Source organism: Elephas maximus, chromosome 11, assembly GCF_024166365.1.
Source record: "Elephas maximus indicus isolate mEleMax1 chromosome 11, mEleMax1 primary haplotype, whole genome shotgun sequence".
NCBI classification, from domain to species: domain Eukaryota; kingdom Metazoa; phylum Chordata; class Mammalia; order Proboscidea; family Elephantidae; genus Elephas; species Elephas maximus.
In genome coordinates this window covers 11,967,937-11,979,234 of record NC_064829.1, presented here as the reverse complement: position 1 = coordinate 11,979,234, position 11,298 = coordinate 11,967,937, and the positions used below count along the sequence as shown (strand labels likewise).

At 40.7% G+C, this 11,298-nt stretch overlaps 1 protein-coding gene across 2 annotated transcripts in view; it reads right to left on the bottom strand.

Moving 5' to 3' along the window:
- Nucleotides 1-1,206: 1,206 nt before the first annotated feature.
- Nucleotides 1,207-11,298, bottom strand: part of PIEZO2 (piezo type mechanosensitive ion channel component 2) — a 664,674-nt gene continuing 654,582 nt past the window's right edge. Inside the window, exon 55 of one of the 2 annotated variants that reach the window (XM_049901181.1) lies at nucleotides 1,207-9,666. The gene's annotated coding sequence lies outside the window, so the exon portion shown is untranslated. The remainder of the gene's footprint in view (nucleotides 9,667-11,298) is intronic. The other variant, XM_049901175.1, reaches the window with a different exon arrangement.

Sequence of the window (11,298 nt, the reverse complement as noted above, 5' to 3'; positions counted from 1 at the left end):
GCCCTTAATCATGTTGAGGAATATCCCTTCTATTCCAATTTTGCTGAGAGTTTTTATCAGGAGAAGATGTTGGATTTTATCAAACGCCTTTTCTACATCAACTGAGACGTACATATTATTCTTTTCCTTTGTTTTATTTATGTGGTGAACTAAATTGATTGATTTTCTAATGTTATGAATCCCACCTGATTGTGATGTATAGTTTTTTTTTGATATGCTGTTGAATTCTGTTGGCTAGAATTTTGTTAAGAATTTTTGAGTCTATATTCATTCTTGAGGGCTATTGGTCTCTAATTTCCTTTTTTGCCATGTCTGTCCCTGGATTTGGTATCAGAGTGATGCTGGCTTCACAGGATGAGCAAGGGAGTATGCCTTCCTTTTCTATGTTTTGGAGGATTTGAGTAAAATTGGCACCAACTCTTTTCTGAATGTTTGATAAAATTCCCCAGTGAAGCCACCTGGGCTGGGGCTTTTTTTTTCGTTGAGAGTTTTTTTTTTTTTTTTTAATGACATCTTCAATCTCTTCTTTTGCTATTGGTCTGCTTCGGTCTTCTACCTCTATTTGTGTTAGTTTAGGTAGTGTCTTAGTCATCTAGTGCTGCTACAACAGAAATACCACAAGTGGATGGAGTTAACAAAGAGAAATTTACTCTCTCACAGTTTAGGAAGCTAGAAGTCCAAATTCAAGGTGCCACCTCTAGGAGAAGGCTTTCTCTCTCTGTTGGCTGTGATAGAATGTCCTTCTCATCAATCTTTCCCTGGTCTAGGAGCTTCTCAGTGCAGAAGGGACCCCAGGTCCAAAGGACATGCTCTGCTCCTGGCACTACTTTCTTGGTGATATGAAGTCCCCATGTCTCCCTGCTTGCTTCTCTCTTTTATATCTCAAAAGAGAATGACTTAAGACACAACCTAATCTTGTAGATTGAGTCCTGCCTCAGTAACATAACTGCTGCAATCTCACCTCATTAACATCATAGAGAGAGGATTTACAACACTTACGAAAATCACATCAGATAACATAATAGCAGACATACAATACTGAGAATCAGGGACTAGCCAAGTGGACGCACATTTTTTGTGGGGGACATAATTCTGTTGGTAACAGGTCGGTAGTGTGTTTTTTAGAAATTTGTCCATTTTTTCTAGTTTCTTAAATTTGTTGGAGTACAATTTTTCATGGTAATCTGTTATATTCCTCTTTATTTTAGTTAGCTGTGTTGTAATGTCTCAGTATCATTTCTTATTTTGGTTATTTGTTTCTTCTAATTTTTTTCCTTTGTCAAATTGGCCAGTGGTTTGTCAATTTTATTGATCCTTTCAGAGAACTAATTTCTAGTCTTGTTGATTCTATTTTTTTTTTTTTTTTTCTATTTCACTTATTGCTGCTCTGCTCTTTATTATTTCCTTTCTTCTGGTAGCTTTGGTCTCTTTTACTCTTTTTTTTTCTTTTTGTTCTAGTTGTCAGGTTAAGTTAGGTTATCAGGTTAGTTCCTAGGTTAAGTTATTGATTTGGACCTTTATTATTATTTTTTTAAATAATTTTTATTGTGCTTTAAGTGAAAGTTTACAAATCAAGTCAGTCTGTCACATATAAGCTTATATACACCTTACTCCATACTCCCACTTACTCTCCCCCTGAGTCAGCCCGCTCCCTCCTTCCAGTCTCTCCTTTTGTGATGGTTTTACCAGTTTCTAACCCTCCCTACCCTCCTATCTCCCCTCCAGACAGGAGATGCCATCACAGTCTCAAGTGTCCACCTGATACAAGTAGTTCACTCTTCATCAGCATCTCTCTCCAACCCATTGTCCAGTCCCTTCCATGTCTGATGAGTTGTCTTCGGGAATGGTTCCTGTCCTGGGCCAACAGAAGGTTTGGGGACCATGACCGCTGGGATTCTTCTAGTCTCAGTCAGACCATTAAGTATGGTCTTTTTATGAGAATTTGGGGTCTGCATCCCACTGATCTCCTGCTCCCTCAGGGGTTCTCTGTTGTGCTCCCTGTCAGGGCAGTCATCGGTTGTGGCCGGGCACCATCTAGTTCTTCTGGTCTCAGGGTGATGTAAGTCTCAGGTTCATGTGCCCCTTTCTGTCTCCTGGGCTTATATTTATCGTGTGACCTTGGTATTCTTCATTCTCCTTTGATCCAGGTGGGTTGAGACCAATTGGTGCATCTTAGATGGCCGCTTGTTAGCATTTAAGACCCCAGACGCCACACTTCAAAGTGGGATGCAGAATGTTTTCATAATAGAATTATTTTGCCAATTGACTTAGAAGTCCCCTTAAGCCATAGTCCCCAAACCCCCGCCCTTGCTCTGCTGACCTTCGAAGCATTCAGTTGGACCTTTATTTTTTCAATGTATGCATTTTTGCTATAAATTTCCTTCTGAGAACTGGTTTTGCTGTGTACCAAAGGTTTTATATGTTGTGTTTTCATTCTTGTTTGATTTTAAGTATTCTTAAATTTCACATTTTATTTCTTCTGTGACCTAATATTTTTTTAGTAATGTGTTATTTAGTTCCATTTATTTGATTTGTTTTCCTTGTTCTTCCTGTTATTGATTTCTAATTTCATACTGTTATGAACTGAGAAGATACTCTATATAATTAGAATCTTTTTAAGTTTATTGAGGGTTGCTTTATTGTCTAAAATACGATCTTTTCTGGAGAATGTTCCATGTGCACTGGAGAAGAATGTGTATTATGCTGCTGTTGGGTGGTGTGTTCTATACACGTTCGTGAGGTCCAGTTGGTTGCCAGTATTATTTAGCTCTTCTGTAGGCTGTTGATTTTCTTTCTAGTCCTTCTGTCCATCATTGAAAATGGTATATTAAAATCTCCTAAAATCATCCTAAAACTGTCTATTTCTCTTTTCAGTTCTGTTAACCAAAAGGAAAAAAAAAAAAAAAACTGTTGCTGTTGATTCAATTTTGACTCCTAGTGACCCTATACAACAGAGTAAAACTGTCCTATGGGGTTTCCAAGCAGAAGCTGGTGGATTCAAACTGCCCGCCACTTGGTCGGCAACCAATCAGTTCTGTTAGGGGTACTTTTATATATTTTGGGCTCCAGCATTGGAGGCTTTCTTGCTGTTGCTGTTAGGTACCACCCAGTGTGTTCTGACTCACAGCTACCCTATGTATAACAGAATGAAACACTGACCAGTTCTACACCATCCTCACAGTTGTTGGTATGTTTGAGCCATTGTCGCAGCCACTGTGTCAATCCATCTCACTGAGGGCCTTCTTCTTTTTCGCTGACCCTCACTTTACCAAGCATGATGTCTTTCTCCAGGGATTGGTCCCTCCTGATAACATGTCCAAAGTACATAAGATGAAGTCTTGCTATCCTTGATTCTAAGGAGTATTCTGGCTGTACGTCTTCTGAGACAAACTTGTTGATTCTTCTGGCTGTCCGTGGTATATTCAGTATTCTTTGCCAACACCATAATTCAAAGGCATCAATTCTTTGGCTTTCCTTATTCATTTTACAGATTGCACATGCATATGAGCCGGTTGAAAATGCCATGGCTTGGGTCAGGAACACCTTAGTCCTTAAAGCGATATCTTTGCTTTTTAGCACTTTGAAGGGGTCGTTTGCAGCAGATTTACCCAATGCAATGTGTCCTTTGATTCCTTGACTGCTGCTTCCATGGACATTGATTGTGAATCCAAGTAAAATGAAATCCTTGACAGTCTTTTCTCTGTTTATCATGATGTTGCTTATTGGCGCAGTTGTGAGGATTTTTGTTTTCTTTATGTTGAAGCGTAATCCATACTTTGATCTTCATCAGTAAGTGCTTCAAGTCCTCTTCACTTTCAGCAAGCAAGGTTGTGTCACGTGCATAATGCAGGTTGTTAATGAGTCTTCCACCAATCCTGATGCTGCGTTCTTCTTCATATAGTCCAGCTTCTCAGATTATTTGCTCAGCATACAGATTGAATAAGTATGGTGAAAGCATATAATGCTGATGTGCACCTTTCCTGATTTTAAATCATGCAGTATCCCCTTGTTCTGTTTGAATGACTGGCTCTTGGTCTATGTACAGGTTCCTCAATAGCACAATTAAGTATCCTGGAATTTCCATTCTTCACAATGTTGTCTATAATTTGTTATGACCTACAGAGTCAAATGCCTTTCTTTGCATAGTCAGTAAAACATAGGTGAACAAACATCTTTCTGGTATTCTCTGCTTTCAGCCAGGATCCATCTGACATCAGCAGTGATATCCCTTGTTCCATCTCCTGAATTTGGCTTGGATTTCTGGCAGTTCCCTTTTGATGTACGGCTGCAACCACTTTGGAATGATCTTCAGCAAAATTTTACTTGCATGTGATGTTAATGATATTGTTCGATAATTTCCACCTTCACTTGGATCACCTTTTTTGGAATGAGCACAAATATGGATCTCTTTCAGTTGGTTGGCCAGGTAGGTGTTTTCCAAATTTCTCAGCATAGACAAGTGAGCACTTCCAGCGTTGCATCTGTGTGTTCAAACATCTCAACGGGTATTCCATGAGCTTTGTTTTTTGCTAATGCCTTCAGTGCAGCTTGTACTTCTTTCAATACCATTGGCTCTTGATCATACGCTGCCTCCTGAAATGGCTGAATGTCAACCGAATCTTTTCGGTAAAGTGACTCTGTGTGTTCCTCTTTTGATGCTTCCTGTGTTGTTTAATATTTTGCCCATAAAATCCTTCAATATTTCAACTCGAGGCTTGAATTTATTTTTCAGTTCTTTCACCTGTAGAAATGCCAATTGTGTTCTTCTTCTTTGGTTTTCTAATTCCAGGTTTTTGCGTATGTCATTATAATACTTTACTTTGTACTTTGGAGCCGTCTTTTGAAATCTGTTTAGCTCTTTTATTTCATCATTTCTTCCTTTCACTTTAGCTACTCTACATTCAAGAGTAAGTTTAAGAGTTTCTTCTGACATCCATTTTGGTCTTTACTTTCTTTCCTGTCTTTTTAATGACATTTTGCTTTCTTCCTGTACGATGTCCTTGATGTTATACCACAGCTAGTCTGATCATTAGTGTTTAATGCATCAAATCTATTCTTGAGATGGTGTCGAAATTCAGGTGGGATGTACTCAAGGTTGTACTTTGGCTCTCATGGACTTGTTTTAATTTCCTGCATCTTCAACTTGAACTTGCACATGAGCAACTGATGATCTGTTCTGCAATTGACCCCTGGCCTTATTCTGACTGTTGATATTGAGCTTCTCCTTCATGTTTTTCCACAGAGGTAGTCAATTTGATTCCTGCATATAAATATTTACAATTGTTATGTCTTCTTTGCAGATTGACTCTTTAATCATTATATAATGTCCTCATTGTCTCTTATAATGGTTTTGACTTAAAAGCCTTTTTTGTGAGATATTAATATTGCCACTCCTGCTTTCTTCTTCTTCTTGCTGTTTGCTTGGTATATTTTTTTCCATCCTTTGGTTTTTAGTCTATTTACGTCTTTGTGTCTAAGTTGTGTCTCTTGTAGACAATATATTGATGGGTTATGTTTTCTTTTTCTTAATCCGTTCTGCCACTCCCTGTCTCTGGACTAGTGCATTTAATCCATTTACATTCCCTGTTATTATTGATAGGTAAAAATTTACTGCTGTCATTTTGTTAAACTTTTGTGTGTTGTGTTAATGGTTTCTTTTTTTTTTTTACTTTCTGTGTTGGGTTCATTTTCTTATGGATTTTCTTTCATTTGTTGTTGTTTCTGTGTTTACTATTTTCTTCTTCTGTATTTTGATGAGTAAATTTATAAATTTTCTTTGGTATAAAATTTTTTTTTTTTTTTATCCTGTAGTTTACATTTATCATCCTGTTTTTAAAAGTCTGTTGTAACTTGAAATCACCTTGACTTCCTCTCCATATGGCGGCTCTGTAACCATACCATTCATTCTTTTTATTTTGAAGTTGTCATTGTTTACACCTTTATACCTCTGCTTCCCTGTAGTCAATTTTGTAGCTTTATTTTACTTTTGTGAAGTCTTCACCTGGCTTGGTATCTGGGTGACTCCGTCTTGTGTTACGGTCTCAGGTTGTTGTCTAGTGTCATTGCTTTTCTATTCTAAAGACTCCCTTTAATATTTCTTGGAGGGTTGGCTTTGTGGTAACAAATTGTCTTCACATCTGCCTGTCTGGGAAAGTCCTAATATAGCCTTCAGTTTTGAAAGACAATTTTTCTGGATATGTGATTTTTGGTTGGCAGTTATTTTCTTTCAGGGCTTTATAAAAGTCATCCCATTGCCTTCCTGTCTGCATGATTTCTGGTAAGTCTTCACTTTCTCTTACTGAAGCCTTTTTGTAAGCAACATTTCATTTCTAATGAGCTCTCAAAATTCTTTGTTATTGATTCTGGAAAATTTGATTTTTTATAAAAATATGTCTTGATGATTTTCTTTTGTGATCTAGCTTGTATGGGGTTCATTAGCTTCTTGGATGGAGATCTTCTTGTCTTTCATGATATTTGGGAAGATTCTTCCTACTGTGTGTTCAAAAATCTCTCTGTACTCTTTTTACTCTCGTCTTCTAAATTTGTAATGTGCAGATATTGTTCTCTTAATGTCATCCCACATAACCCTTGGATTTTCATCAATTTTTTTTCTGACTGTTCCTCAAACAAGTTAGTATCAAGTGATTTGTCCTCTATTTCTCTAATTCTTTTTTCCCATTGATTCAATTCTTCTCTGTCCTTCCACTGAGTTGTTTCTTTTATTGTTAATCTTCTGAATTTTTAGTTGTTTTTGTGTTTTCTATTTCTGTATTGAGTTTGTCATTTGTTTCTTGTATTGTTTTCCTGGATTCTCCTTTTTTTTTTTCCCCCTGTATTTTCCTTGATCTCTTTGAGAATCCTAAATATTAGTCTTTTGAATTCCTTGTCATGTAGTTCTCTTTTCAGTTCTTAGAAAACTTTTCCATCTCTTTATTCTGCTCATTTGCTTTAACTCTCTTATCTTTTTTTTCATATGATTTGTGATCAGTTGACTCCTGCCTTGTTCTATTATTTTATTGCTTTATATATTTCTTTGTTAATTGTATATTTGCTAATCTTTTTTGTATTGTTTTGCTTTTCTTTTTATGTATCTGGAGCTTAGCTTTTCCCTTCTTTTTATATTGTCTACCTTCCTTTGTATTATTTTAATTGATGTTGTTTTGTATCATTGGTTTGTGTATGACTATTACGCTGCCACTTGGTTGGGAGTAATTATCTCTCACTGGTGGGTATGATGGTTTGCATACACACAAAAATCCTTTTTCCTTGGGCAGGTATGTCTTCCTTTGTAGGATTGTGTGGAAGTGCGTGGGCAGGACCTTTCTCCATTGTGGGGTTTTAGGTGTCGGGTGGTCAGAATTCCTCCACAGCTGTTGTGGGGCCATGTAGTCCTTCCACTTTGGTGTGTGCTGTTAGTGTCGTCTCTGAAGAGCAGGATGGGTCATCTTCACTGACTCAGGGAGGCACTACAACTCTAATGGGTAGGCAGACCCAGGAGTCCTAGTGACTGGGGGAGGGCTTGAGGTCTCCATGTATGCTCAGGGGGCCTTAGGGAATAGGTGAAGTGAGGGAGGGGCATGCCATGGGCAGGTCACTGGGAATGCCTCACTTTGTGGGTTGGGCAGTGTGCATCGTGGGCTCCAGTAGCGCAAGGTGAACAGTGAGTGGGAAGAGTCACCTGGGTATCTCACAGCACAGGCCAGGTGGGATATGGGGAGGGGGGATGGGCAGGTGAGAGGAGGGGTAGCACTTCTCTGGGCTACTCTCGGCTGGAGCCAGTGAGAGAGGCTGTGGGCCTATCTCCTGGGGTTCTCACTGCATGGGGCCTGGCAGGGAGGCACTATGAGTGTGTTGACTGTTGGGTGAGTCACTGAGGGCAGCTCACTGAGGGCAAGGTCACTGTGGGTGCGGGGGCATGAGGGCTGGAGTTGCTCTAGTGTGAGGGGAAGGAGGATTGGCTGGAGGTTTGTCAAGGGAGACATCAAGTAGGCCAAGAAAGAGGGCCCTGATGACTGAAACAAGATGTCACTAGTTACTGAAAGCTCTCGAAATTTATGGTTACAACCCTTCTCCCATGAGGCCTGAAGGACTCCACCACCCACATAATAAGACTGGTGCATCACAGCCGACAGCTCATGGACTCTGCTCAGTCCAACCCTGATGATGTCATAACACTGTCAAACAGAACAGAAAGTGAGGGGGAAAGTGGCACCAGTTCAAAGTCCACTGCTGGTCAGGCTTCATCCCCGGTACTTGATGATGATTATATCCAGACCATCTCCTCTGGATCTGAAGGGGATGACTTTGAGGACAAGAACAGGTCTGGTCTAGTGAAGTGCCACATAGCAGTAAAATCAATCTGAGGCTTTGCTGTTAAATCAACCCATGGGATTGCCATTAAATCAACCTACATTGGCCTCTGTTGAAAAGGGGAAAAGTACACCTGTTCATAAGAACACATACCAGTTTTATGATGGTAAGGAATCTTGCTATATCATGGACGCCAAGCCTAAAGGCTACTTGGGCGAATAGTTCAGTCACAGCTGCAGCCCCAACCTGTTTGTCCCAAATGTCGTCATGGATGCCCATGAGCTCTCCTTCCCCTGGTGGCTTTCTTTGCCAGCAAGAGAATCCAAGCTGGGACAGAGCTTACTTAGGACTACAACTATTTGTTGGGCAGTGTGGAAGGCAAGGAGCTACACTGCTGCTGAGGAGCCATCACGTGCTGAGGTGTCTCCTTTAAAGGACAACCTTCTCCAAAATCTTCAGAAATCCCTGAGCTGCCCTTTCCTCAGGAATTGGGTCTCCCTGACTGTTGAACTCTGATCACAAGTCTGCAGTCTAGTGATTTCCCCAGTTCCTAGTAAATAGAAATGGGGGTTCTCATCCCTCCCATCCCATGTTTGTTCAAGTGTTCATATTTCCAGCAGCCTTATTCCTGGAAGGGGGCCTGTGTATCTACCACCCCCAGTTTGTATTTTTTCTTGAAAGTCTTTTACCAAGATGGTGAAACTAAAAAAAAAAGTTCTCACCCTCCTTCCTGCACTCACCTTTGTCCCTCCACAAGGCGCATTGCCTGTCTCGTTAGTCTCCTATCCTGAAGAGTTACCAATATACTCTGCCCGTCTTTGTTCCAGTGGCAGTTTCTTGTGTTTTCCTATTTTCAAAGCTGTGGGACTCCCTCATGTCTTTTTCTTGGGTTATCCTGGACCCGACTCATGACCTGCCTACCTCGTTTCCTTCCAGGTTTGTTCACTCAGTATCTCTGCCTCCAGCTGACTTTTCTGTGAACCTGCCTCTCTGGGCTTCTTGCCCAGGGATGTTGCCCCTGCCATGTCAAAATGGCCATGCCATGCCAGGCCAGCCAGATGGCATGTTCTGAGAGCCTCCACGTTTCTGCTGATTTTGTTCTAACTCTCTTTCCAAATGGTGCTCAGTCCAATTTGCCAACCTACCCTTTGATGATCAGGGATCCAGGGTTGTTGTATCGCTTCACTTGGTTTCTCAAGCCTTTGTTGTAGGGAGACATTAAGGTGGGTCTGGTTAAGTGCCATCTTAACTGGAATCCCTGTTTTTATCCTTTTGATAGGACCAATTCCAGAGTGTACAACCTCCAAGATCTCATATAGCTTTAAGGCTTTATGCAGGGAGATTGAGGAGAAATGCCTAGAAATAAGGACATGATAGGAGTAGTGGAAGTTTAGTGGATTGAAAAGGAGCATGCCCAGGAATCTCTCTTCTGGAGCTATGACTGTTGCTACTATGTATGGGAACACAGGACAGGGAGGACCTTTCACATACTCGACCCCAATTTGTGCACCGTCCCCTGCTAGGACTGTCTGGGCGTATGATGTTCAGTTATGCCTCCTAGTACTTTCTTTCATCTCTGGCTGGAACTTAGATGAGCCACATTTATCTAATGCATCTAGTGGCTTTTATACCATAACATACACCTATAGAAAGCATGGCACCTCATTGTGCTTCTCAAGTAAATATCCCCTTTGTGGAAGACATTAAACTTACATGCACATACAAAGGGTAAAGTAGGTATGGCGTTCAGGCACAGATGAGGAATATGACAGACACTTTATTTCAGATACAAAGTCACTTGTGAAAAGTCTTCTCCCAGGTTTTCAGATGTTTTTCCTTGACTATCTTCACAATGATTTTTTGTAGCCAGAAGACTGACTTTGGGGATTTGGTCACATAGTGTGGGGATTACAAGTATGGTGGGAACATGGTGGCTGTGAGTACTGACTGTGCCAAATGGGCTGAAAATCTAAACTCTCTGTGCTGCAGCCTCCTCATCTGTAAGATGAGAAGAATACCTACCCCATGGGCTTGCTCTAAGGAGCCCTGGTGGCATGGTGGTTAAAGCTCTCGACTGGTAACGAAAAGGTCGGCAGTTCAAACCCACCAGCAGCTCCTCAGGAGAAGGATATGGCAGTTTGCTTCCATAAAGATTTACAACCTTGGAAACCCTATGGGTCTGTTCTACTCTGTCCTGTAGGGTCACTATGAGTTGGAATCAACTCGATGGTGGTGGGTTTGGTTTTGGTCTTGAATTTGCTGTGAGCATTAAAAGAGATAATCCATGTAAAGAACTTGGCAAGGGGCCTGAATGCCCTGCAAATACAACACATGGCTATGGTTTCTATAGGAGACACAGCAAGGGAGGGAAGGGCTGCAGCCTCACTTTCAGACAAAGGTGTTTCTCAGGCTATCCCATCATGGGAGAGACAGAAGACCTCCATTTGGGAAAGTGATTTACCCCCTTTTCTCCTTGCCTTTTGGGCAATGTCAGTGGCCTAGGGAAGCAGCTGCTTCTACCTGTGGCTGGGAGCCAAGTGGCACAAACCCTGGAGCCTAGGCTCAGTTTATCAGGGTAAATGGAGGATCAAGCTTCCTCTGTGACGGGGGTGGAGGGGAAGGTTGTCTTCCCTTTGGATGGTTATGGTCTTGAAGCACAGATGATTACTGTTAGTGCAGATGAACCAGGATAATTGGGGAAAGGAGAGAAAAGATTTCATTAACTGTAAACATGAAATGATGTTCACTGGGTCTCATTTTATGATAGAAATGTCATACTATCAAAACATAATCTATTAAGTCACTGATCTTTATAGTAATATTTTTCTGTATTGCCCATATTCTATACATCTGTACTAATCTATATGATTTTCAAAGAATAAGGAACAAGAAGGCATCAAGCATAAAAGTCAAAATCCTACGTTAAAGAGGAAACCTTTGAGGTTCTGAGCTCCTTGCAGGGCTGTTCAGTTGCCCATGTGACAGAAC